The following is an 11506-nucleotide window of genomic DNA, read 5'->3' as shown; positions in this document are numbered from 1 at the left end:
TTGAAGCACCAAAAATCACAGACAGTCAGAACAAACATCATCCATACGACTCCAGCGGTTAAATTAATGTCTGCTAAAGAGGTGCAAAACATTTTTTTTTACTATAAATTAATGCATGAGGGTGAGAAAATGAAAGAATTAAAATGTTTGGGTCAACTAACCCTACTGACAGCAGCGTGACTAGGATTGCCAACTGCCCTGTATTATAGGGCCTAATTGAGTTGTCCCACACGTGACCTTGTCCCATTTATTGACTGCTGCCCCCCTCAAGCGAATCCGTATACGTTAAGTAAATGCGCCAATTCCAACACAAAAAAGAAAATTCGGGCGATGTGTGATGCTGTTCAGTCGATGTGGCATGTGGAAATATGGATACCCCTGCAAAAAAGAAAAGACTGTGCAGATACAATAAACAATGGGAAGTAAAAAAGACGTGAGTTAAGACCGTCTGCTGTGACTCGACGAAAGCCTTCGGTACTTTATGTCGGAATATTCAGTTGGGCATGGAGGCGAGAATGACTTGACTCAACATGCTTCCACAGAAATGCACAAGACGGCCACACTAGCTAAAGGTGCACACAATTTCGGTGCATTCTTCGGGGCAGCAGCTACTGTGGAAGCCTTGTGTTTAAAAGTGAAGGTTGACATTACTGTGGCAGGGCGGAGGGCCATACACACCCGGTCCCGTATTAGGCTAATCGAGCCTCTGAGAGGGATAAAGGTCGACTGCGGAGGATTGTGCGGGAGAGAGAGATAGTTTACGGACATGTCCGTCATGTGTGTGTTTAAGTTTTATCATTAAAAATATCATTTATATTATCAAGCCGGTTCTCGCCTCCTTTCCATTGACTTCTTTACACTGGTGCCGAAACCTGGGAAAGAGGGCAATGGAACGTCCCCCAGCCACTGGGGGTTGCATCAGGAAGGGCATCTGGTGTAAAAATGTGCCAAATCAAATATATATGTGAAACGGACCCTGCACCCACGCGGGACAAACGCTAGGAAAGAAGATAAATAGGTTAATATGTAGGTTCATTGATAAAAGTCGACCTTTATAATGGTAATGTAAGTATGGTCACATTGTATACGTCTGCATTAAGAGTAAGACATTAATATTAAATTGGATGAGGTGTAATTTCGTGATTGTCCTGTAAGTGTCTGCATAAGTCAGATATGTCCTTACTCCAGAACACTAGATCTGTGACCATTTTCAAGTACTTAAATGATGATGCCTTTGGGGAAACAGCCCATAATTCTACGATGATTCAACAGTCGTTTCTATTATATAAATGGGCTTATAATGCTTTGGGGAAACAAGTCCGACTCTGACTGAAGTGACAAGCAAACTGCATCTAAATGATGTCTGTACAAGACAAAGGAAAAAAAGATCAGTGGATACTTCCCTTCCAGTTTCCTTCCACCAAAGTCTCTGGCAGCATACGGACACCATCTCTTACCAGAAAGGATGAGCTCACTCATGTACAGGGCTGCTAGATGTGGGGGAACAGAGGACTTGCACACAGGACACCCAGGTGTCGTGTCAAAATGAAAGCTATGTCATGAAGATACATGTGGTGGCCTGGTATGCTCAAACAGAAGAGAAATCCAAGACCTGTCAGTCCTGTCACCACACCCAAAAATCTCCCTGTCTCTAATCTTTACCTCCTTGGCATAATAGTTTATGCACATTCCAAATGTCCGAAAGTCTTCTTAAGGGACTCCACGACTTCATCCAAGGCCATTCAAGTACTGAGGAACCTATTCAGTTGTTTTGGCATACCTGAAGTTTTGGTAAGCTACAACAGATCTCCGTTTACTTCTGATGAGTTTGCTGGTTTCCTCGAGGCCAGTGGTGTGAAGCGTGTGCAGTCATCCCCGTTCCACCCTGCCTCAAACGGTCTGGCGGTACGTTTTGTACAGACATTCAAGCACGCTTTGAAATCCTCTAAAGAACTGCAATTAGTTCAACAGCGGCTGGATGCATTCCTACTGCAGTATCGGAAGACGCCACATAGCACAACAAAAGATGGCACAAGATGGCCATAGAAGGGCAGCACACTCCAAACACAGAATTTACTGTAGGCGATTCAGTGTTGTCCCGTGATTATCGACGGGGAGAGAGAAAGTGGAAAACAGGGATTGTATCCTCAAAAATAGGCCCCGTGCCATATGCTGCCATTGTAGGACACTCCCAGCAGTGGAAAAGACATACGGTCCAAATGTTGGACACAGAACCAGCACAGTCCATGGACACTTCAGTTGGTACCTGATGGTGCAGGACAGGATGTGTCTTTGCCTGCCAGCGAACCAAACTTGTCTACCTCAGATCAATCCAAATCCACTGAACCACCAACTCAAAGTGTTAGTAGATTCCCTTCTGGAGTTTGCAAGCCACCGAACGCACTGAATGTGTAATGAGTAGGCAACAGTGAACACTCAAGTTCCTGCATATATTTCACTTTAATCACATAATAAAATCCAAAAGAAAGAGGAAGAGTTAATAACTGTTGTTAACATGTAACACCTTGAATAAGAACCTGTTATTGTTACTCGTTATTTACAGTAATTACTCATTAGGGTATTGCTCATTTCAAGTGGGAAATAATTGCTACATTTTTGAAATGTTCAAGCCTTTGATGAACAGGGGAGAAGTTGTGATGTGTTTGTTTTGCCTTCATGCCGCTAGAGGATGCTGTGCTGTAAGAAGTTGTTGATGAACATCTCCCTCTTGTTCAATAATGTCTCCAGCGTTGAAGCACACAGCCACGGGGTGATGTTGTCTCCCGTCCCACAGAGATCCAGAGACCAAAAATGTATGATTGAGAGTATTATTTTCCCACACAATAATTAAGAGGAAGATTATGAATTTCTATTAACAGTTTTGCATCTACTAACTTTGAATTTGTACACCTCTTGACCTCAAATGTTCGATCGTTACTCGACGTCCTGTCTTAGGATGAGTTAGAAGAGTCTCCCTCACTGTTCCCTCAAGCGCTGTATTGTCCATAGTTGAGTATCATTGATCTGTCAGAAGGTACAATATACAATACTATAAAACATAAACATGAGAATAACATATTTATGTACTTTCGGTGTATCCTGTTCATACTATGGGGATATGAAAAGAAATACTATTCAGAATAAATGTACACTTTATTGGAATAAGGTCATTTTTAATGTCTGACTGCCATACATTTCTTCTCAAGAGCTAGCAGAAGAACAAACATGACCTCTCTGCTAAGATTCAGCCAAATACATTTTTCATTATGCATTATGTGGTATTAAAATCACAAACAAGACACGTTTTAAAAAACTCTTCTTCCTGTAAGACAAATTAAGAGGTTAGGGGTTTTAATCAAACACTTGTATTGAATGAAATTAAATAACTTAACATGGTTTTATGAATGATGTAATTCATCATAGCTTATTTTGAGTTGGGCACTATTAGCTGGCACTACTAAGGGATTACTCTGATTGTTTGCTTCCTTCCAACTTGCGTGTAGAGGTAATAAAATGGTGTGTCGGGTCATTGGGACGTGGGACATTTTTCAGGCCTGTCTGGTCTGCCGTAAAGAGCCCTTTCCCTCTCTCCTGCCAATCAGCACTTTAAATAGCATCTGCAGAAATAGGGCATCAGAGGCCCTGCTGGCAGCCCCAGGAAGGGGTAGAAAACCGACACTGCTCTCTTCAGTGTCCTCTTCTGGGAGGAAGAGTAGAGAGCAAGGTCAGGAGACCTGGGTACCCCAAAATATACACACAGGCTTAAACATAAATACAGAAACACACAGACAAGTTATAATAAACTATCTCAGGCCAATACCACCCAATAATAAAATATACTGTACATAGACATGAATCTGAATGCAGGTGTTATTTATCATTTCACTTTGTGCAGAGAAGCCTAAATATACAGAAAGGAAATTCAGCTTAAAGCTGCGTTCTTGCCCTTTTTCCTATTCTCTATGGTAAACCTAAAATAAGGATCTATATTTTGAGCAGTCAAGTGGAACTAGGCAGGAAATTTTAGGCTTACGTCATTCGCCCTTGCGTGTTTATGTCAAAAGAAGGGCTGTTTTCTGATAGTTTTGTTGAAGCATACATTGGTTGTGATTCTTTAACGAATAAAACATATACAGTATCTCACAAAAGTGAGTACACCCCTCACATTTTTGTAAATATTTGATTATATCTTTTCATGTGACAACACTGAAGAAATGACACATTGCTACAATGTAAAGTAGTGAGTGTACAGCTTGTATAACAGTGTAAATGTCAAGTCATTTTTATTTGTATAGCGCCTTTCACAACACACATGGCCAGTTCCCCTCTGACTAACCCCACCCTAACCCTAAACCAGACTCACTGTGGGGGCCAGTTCCCCTCTGGCTAACCCCACCCTAACCCTAAACCAGACTCACTGTGGGGCCAGTTCCCTCTGGCTAACCCCACCCTAACCCTAAACCAGACTCACTGTGGGGGCCAGTTCCCTCTGACTAACCCCACCCTAACCCTAAACCAGACTCACTGTGGGGGCCAGTTCCCTCTGACTAACCCCACCCTAACCCTAAACCAGACTCACTGTGGGGGCCAGTTCCCTCTGACTAACCCCACCCTAACCCTAAACCAGACTCACTGTGGGGGCCAGTTCCCTCTGACTAACCACACCCTAACCCTAAACCAGACTCACTGTGGGGCCAGTTCCCTCTGACTAACCCCACCCTAACCCTAAACCAGACTCACTGTGGGGCCAGTTCCCTCTGACTAATCCCACCCTAACCCTAAACCAGACTCACTGTGGGGCCACATCCCCTCTGACTAATCCCACCCTAACCCTAAACCAGACTCACTGTGGGGCCAGTTCCCCTCTGACTAACCACACCCTAACCCTAAACCAGACTCACTGTGGGGCCAGTTCCCCTCTGACTAACCCCACCCTAACCCTAAACCAGACTCACTGTGGGGCCACATCCCCTCTGACTAACCCCACCCTAACCCTAAACCAGACTCACTGTGGGGGCCAGTTCCCCTCTGACTAACCACACCCTAACCCTAAACCAGACTCACTGTGGGGCCACATCCCCTCTGACTAACCCCACCATAACCCTAGATCCTAAGCCAAGACACTGATCTACAGCACAGTGGCCAAGACCATACAGTGGTTTAACAGGACAGGTTCCACTCAGAACAGGCCTCGCCATGGTCGACCAAAGAAGTTGAGTGCACGTGCTCAGCGGCATATCCAGAGGTTGTCTTTGGGAAATAGACGTATGAGTGCTTCCAGCATTGCTGCAGAGGTTGAAGGGGTGGGGGGTCCGCCTGTCAGTGCTCAGACCATACGCCGCACACTGCATCAAATTGGTCTGCATGGCTGTCACCCCAGAAGGAAGCCTCTTCTAAAGATGATGCAGAAGAAAGCCCACAAACAGTTTGCTGAAGACAAGCAGACTAAGGACATGTATTACTGGAACCATGTCCTGTGGTCTGATGAGACCAAGATAAAGTTATTTGGTTCAGATGGTGTCAAGCGTGTGTGGCGGCAACCAGGTGAGGAGTTCAAAGACAAGTGTGTCTTGCCTACAGTCAAGCATGGTGGTGGGAGTGTCATGGTCTGGGGCTGCATGAGTGCTGCTGGCACTGGGAATGCCAACATGTACTGTGACATACTGAAGCAGAGCATGATCCCCTCCCTTCGGAGACTGGGCCGCAGGGCAGTATTCCAGCATGATAACGACCCCAAACACACCTCCAAGACGACCACTGCCTTGCTAAAGAAGCTGAGGGTGAAGGTGATGGACTGGCCAAGCATGTCTCCAGACCTAAACCCTATTGAGCATCTGTGAGACATCCTCAAACGGAAGGTGGAGGAGCACAAGGTCTCTAACATCCACCAGCTCTGTGATGTCATCATGGAGGAGTGGAAGAGGACTCCAGTGGCAACCTGTGAAGCTCTGGTGAACTCCATGCCCAAGAGGGTTAAAGCAGTGCTGGAAAATAATGGTGGCCACACAAAATATTGACACTTTGGGGCCCAATTTGGACATTTTCACTTAGGGGTGTACTCACTTTTGTTGCCAGCGGTTTAGACATTAATGGCTGTGTGAAAGTTATTTTGAGGGGACAGTAAATTTACACTGTTATACAAGCTGTACACTCACTACTTTACATTGTAGCAAAGTGTCATTTCTTCAGTGTTGTCACATGAAAAGATATAATCAAATATTTACAAAAATGTGAGAGGTGTACCCACTTTTGTGAGATACTGTATGAAGTACTAAACGTAAGGTCGGGAGGAACTTGTTCACCTAATCTTGTCAATTATACTTCACGAGTATAAAAGCGGTCGCTTACCACTCTCCAGTGACAGTATTCTGGCATCTGGTTACGCCTTCATACGGGCAAACCATGTCAGCCGGAGCATCGCTTTCATCCTGAAGAAGTTCTCAACATATGTCCACAATCTCCTCTCCTGATTCCCAAGTCCAAACAAGGGTCTTCCATTTTGGCCACCTCACCCGAATCTTCACTCATAAGACGAGGCCGCCAAGTGCGTCACCCACCCTTTACCTCTCCAAGACGTTGCCTGAGAAGCCCAAATTCTCCTTGCCAGAAAGATCCTCAAACCCTCCAAATCCACCACCTCACCCAGCTTCCCTCTCTTTCTCTCCTAAACCCCTCTTTTCCTTTTGCTTTTCCGTCCTACTTGCCTTTGCCAGTCATGGACCCCCGTGTGAAGCTGCCTCCACTAACTGCCCATTCCTCGGCTCTCTCGCTTACCACCAGTCCTCCCCATCATCACTATTTCCACAGAACGGAGTGAGGCTGCCTCTGCTTTTGGCTTCCACTCTGTTACTTTCTACCATTAATCCCCCCCTTACAGCCTCAAAACGACCACTTACATACAATCGCTCCTTATGGTCCCCCCATGCCGTTGCGATGGATCCACCTCTAGTCCCTTCAAATCTCTGTGCTCAAATTCTTGCAGGTGCAGTTTTGGACCTGGAATCTCTACTTCCATCCATACCTCTTCAAGACACATATCGTTCAGATTTCATTGGTTCTTAAAAATGTCAACCACTAATTATTCAGCACAGGTCAAGCTCTAATTGCATTGGCACTGCTAAATCCGCTGCACATGTTCCGATTTCCAGGAACAACAATGATCAGAATCCACAAGGAAAATAATCAAGTGTGCAACAACTTTAACAATTTTGGTTGTTCCAGGCAAAGTTGTCGGTATCTGTACGTTTGCAATTTCTGTGGGTCATGCTTGAGGCATATGCCCTGTTCGTAAATCATCTGCTAATAACAATAAAGCCTTATCTAATGAACTTGCAAATTTCTCAGACACAAATTTCAGGAACTACCTAATATCAGGTCTGACACACAGTTTCAATCCCAGTCTAGACAGCATACCAAACACCAGCTTCCTGTGCAATAACCTGAGGCCGTTAATGAGGCCCGAGCTGCGCATCTCTCCACCATACTAAAAGTCTTATCTGACTTAAATGTTCCCATTTCAAACGAGAAAACATCAGGGGCCGGTTGCACCAGCTATACGTACGTTACAACTAGTTGTGGCTTAAATGGGCACTGCAACCGCAACCTCACCCCCAAGCTGCACAAACAACCCCATCATTGCAACAGCAGTGTTTTCCCTCCTAATTTAGCTACACACTAGCGCAATCAGGATGCCCTTGTACTGCAACTGCGGATTCCCTCTTGGACTGTGCAATTAAGCCTATCCCATAACCGCAACTGCACCAGCGCATCAAGTTAGCCATCCCACAGATCACAGTTTCAGTCTCCCTTCTCCTTCCATCCCCTCTCAAATGTATTTATTCTCCTCTCCCTGGGCAGTCTCATGCGTGAGTTGTCTCCGTAAGTAGCAACCGCCCAGTTCTGTTTCAGCCCCTTACCTTTAATAGTGCTTCCAGTGCCGGTCTGTATCTGGGGTCCCCCTGAGCTCATAGAAATATATACACTGTATATACTGTACATATGTTTCCACTAGGGATTTTCAAGGCAGTAGACACAATCATTGATGGCTATATTTCTCAGTATATGTGAAGCATGCAATAAAATTAAAACTTGTTCAACCCCCAGTGAACATCCTGTATTTTCTGACATACTGGTGGATGGTATGGTGGGTGACTCAGGATGATAAAATATGAATCCCGGGGATAGCACATGATCAAGGGATAACAAAATATCATTAATAACTTTCAGCAATGCAGTCTCTGTACTATGCAACCAGGGTTGGGGAGTAACGGAATACATGTAATGGGAATACTTATTTAAATTACAAAATATAAGTAACTGTATTCCACTACAGTTACAATTTAAATCATTGGTAATTAGAATACAGTTACATTCAAATAGTATTTGGATTACTGAAGAGATTACTTTGCATTTTATTGTCATTTGTTTCATTTGTTTCATTTAATATTTCGTCCTTTCAGATGGAAACATTTATACTTTTATAAATTACTTTTAATTGATGCGATCCTAAGTGCAGCAGTGAAACACTTTCTGATGATGTGACATTCATACGAGCAGACAGAGAAATACGTTTGAAGTAAGTTTGAAGTAAGTTTGAAGTAAGTTTGAAGTAAGTTTGGTGCAGAAGAAATAGAAATAAAACTTGTGTAAATAGTTAGCTTTATGCTAAGCTAAAATGCTATTTCTAGCCATTTTACATGCACATGTGACCAGACACCATCATATTTATTATCAAGAAAATTCATCTTGGATCATAATTTCTTTTTTCTAGTAAGATCTTTGATATTAGGGCAAAAATCATATTCTTGATATTTTTTTTTATTGCTTTCCTGTAAAAATATCTAAAAATCCTCAAAACAAGATCAGTTTGATGTATCTTGTTTTAGAAACAACACTACATAAGATATTTGGGTTTTTCAGAAAATATATTTTTAACACGTGTATTTTGAGTTTTTATAGTCAAAACAAGTGAAAATATCTACCAGTGCTGAAGAAGTAATCCAAAGTATTTAGATTACATTACTACCCTTGAGTAATGGATCTAATGATTTTAAATCTCTGTGATTAGCCACTGGCTGGTAAATATTCAGATTTCACTCACCAATGATTGTGCAGTATAGTGGGAAAAGAGTTCAGCATCGAGATCCAAAAGTAAAAGTTTGGTTTGACTCTTACCTTGTAATGTGTGAGATCCATGCAATCCATTTGTCATTAGATTTAAACATTTTTATATCCATTATATTCTTTATGCTCAGCTGTTGATCAAAAACAACAAAAAATAAACATTTAATTTTAATCACACATAGTACGGATGAGGTATGATATTTACATTTTACACATGTGACCGCTAAAGTTGTGTGAGATCACTGCAGCAACAGTGGCACGGATGGATACCAAGGTCAACAGTTACATCAGGAAGTGGCTGGGCTTGCCGCATTGTTTTTCAGACATAGCATTGTTTGGAAGAAATGCCTTACAACTGTCATTAAAGTCCATCACCCTGGGTTCAAGAAGAAGACCAGACTGTTTTTAGAGAAGTTTGTAAACCGGGCGTATTCAAGACTGTTTGAAGAATACAATCAGGAAGAGCAGGACTTGGATGGGAGATGGCTCGCAAACTGTGGTCTGCAGCATCTATAAAATTAAGATGGAAGAGGAAGGGTATATGATTCGAGCAGCCAGCCAGCAGCAAGAGTGCTGGACATTATGGGAAGGTGCATCTGATAGAGTTTTAGGATGGATTGACCTGTGGAAGATACCCCAGGACAGGCTATGTTTTCTAATACATTCCACCTATGACACTCTTCCAAGCCCTGGAAATTTGTCTCTATGGTATGGTAAAGAGGAGACTTGTACCCTCTGCGAGGCCCCAAGAGCAAATCTGCAGCACATGTTGGCTGGGTGCAGGACCACCTTGGCACAAGGACAGTACAGATGGTGGCATAATCAGGTTCTGTGAAAGCTGATCCTTGATATGTGTAAAATAAAGGCCAACATAGGCCATCATGCTCCTCAGAGGAAGTACATTGAGTTAAAAAGGGAGGTGCCACACAAGGCACGGAGGAAGGAATGGTCAATCCTGGCACATGGAAGTGATTGGTCAATGGTGGTGGACCTTGACCAGCAGCTATAATTTCTTCTGAGATCACCATGACCTTCTTGAGGCCGGACAGAGTGTTAGGATCAGCATCAGTTAGGAAAGTCATAAAGATTGAACTTACAATACCATGGGAAGAGGGACTGGAGGCCGCCTATGAGAGGAAAAGCTAAAATGTGCTGATCTGGCTGCTGAGTGCAGGGAAAATGGATGGAGGGCTGCCACTTACCCTGTAGAGGTCAGGTGTCAAGGGTTTATTGTAACATAAGAGCAGCACCAGTCAAAGCATTGGTATCTTTGGATCAGCATTGAAGAAGTCTCTGAAGGAAATGGCAGAAGAAGCAGAAAAAGAGAGGCTATGGTTAAGAAAGAAGGATGACAAAAGGGGTGTGCAGGAGTGAGAAAGTAGGAATAGGGAACAATTGTGATATGTGGTGAGGTAGCATCTAGAAGAGGAAAAGAGTGGGGAGGAATTATTTCCACTGACCCACTTGGTCCTTATCTAGAAGTTTCTGGAGAGGGATTGAGAGTTGGAGCGAAACCAGGCCAAGCTAGGCATTGGAGGGGCAGCTGATGCAGTCTCGCGGCTCACCACTTACATTGCTCTCCTACTTAATCTGTTGGAGGATTGGTTTAAGGATAGGCACTGAATGGGTAGGATTGATAGCTTGTTTTTTCTAACAGAGAAGAGACCTATGATGTTGGGTAGGTCTACTCAAGGGGGGTTGGGATATTGAACTTTGGTTGTATGGTATGTCTCGACGAGAAAGGAGGAATATCTTGATGGGAAAGGCAATCGAAGGGATCTGGTGTCCAGCTGCGTGGGGTGGCAGGGAGACGTCCCTGACTGCTGCCCCACCACCAGGAGATGTTCTGGGATTAATGGGGCAAAACATCTGTGATAGGTGGCTCCCGACTGATGACCCCATAGCTGGACAACTGAAGGCACTGGCGGAGGTGCGGCAGGACCCACTTATCCTGCAGCTGCTGTTGGTGTATTTCAGCTTTTCATGAAGCAATCACACAAACTCTGATCATAAATGAATGTGTTTAATTCATTTGCAAAGTGCAATTGACTCATGGTAGTTTTAATTTTAAAATGCCACATTTTGTTTGGATTTAGAAGTGTGTTAAAGGTGTGAGGAGGTGGCTTCATCAACCTTTTACATGTCTGGCATTATTAAATAATTGCCTATAGTTCATAAAGCACATACATATTGTAACCGTCTCTGAAAAAACCTCTAAGGAGGCAAACTACACAATTTTAAGGGAGGGACATGCTGACCAGATTTGTAATCAACCCTAGTGTAATAACTCAAACATATAAACTTCACAACACATATAAGACAAAAAAATATAGTTTTTAAAGTTTATATGAGAAGACACACAAAAATGTTTGGATTGACAATC

The sequence above is a fragment of the Xyrauchen texanus genome, chromosome 13, assembly GCF_025860055.1.
Source record: "Xyrauchen texanus isolate HMW12.3.18 chromosome 13, RBS_HiC_50CHRs, whole genome shotgun sequence".
NCBI lineage: Eukaryota > Metazoa > Chordata > Actinopteri > Cypriniformes > Catostomidae > Xyrauchen > Xyrauchen texanus.
The sequence above is the reverse complement of the archived record's forward strand: the minus strand, read 5'-3'. Positions refer to the sequence as shown.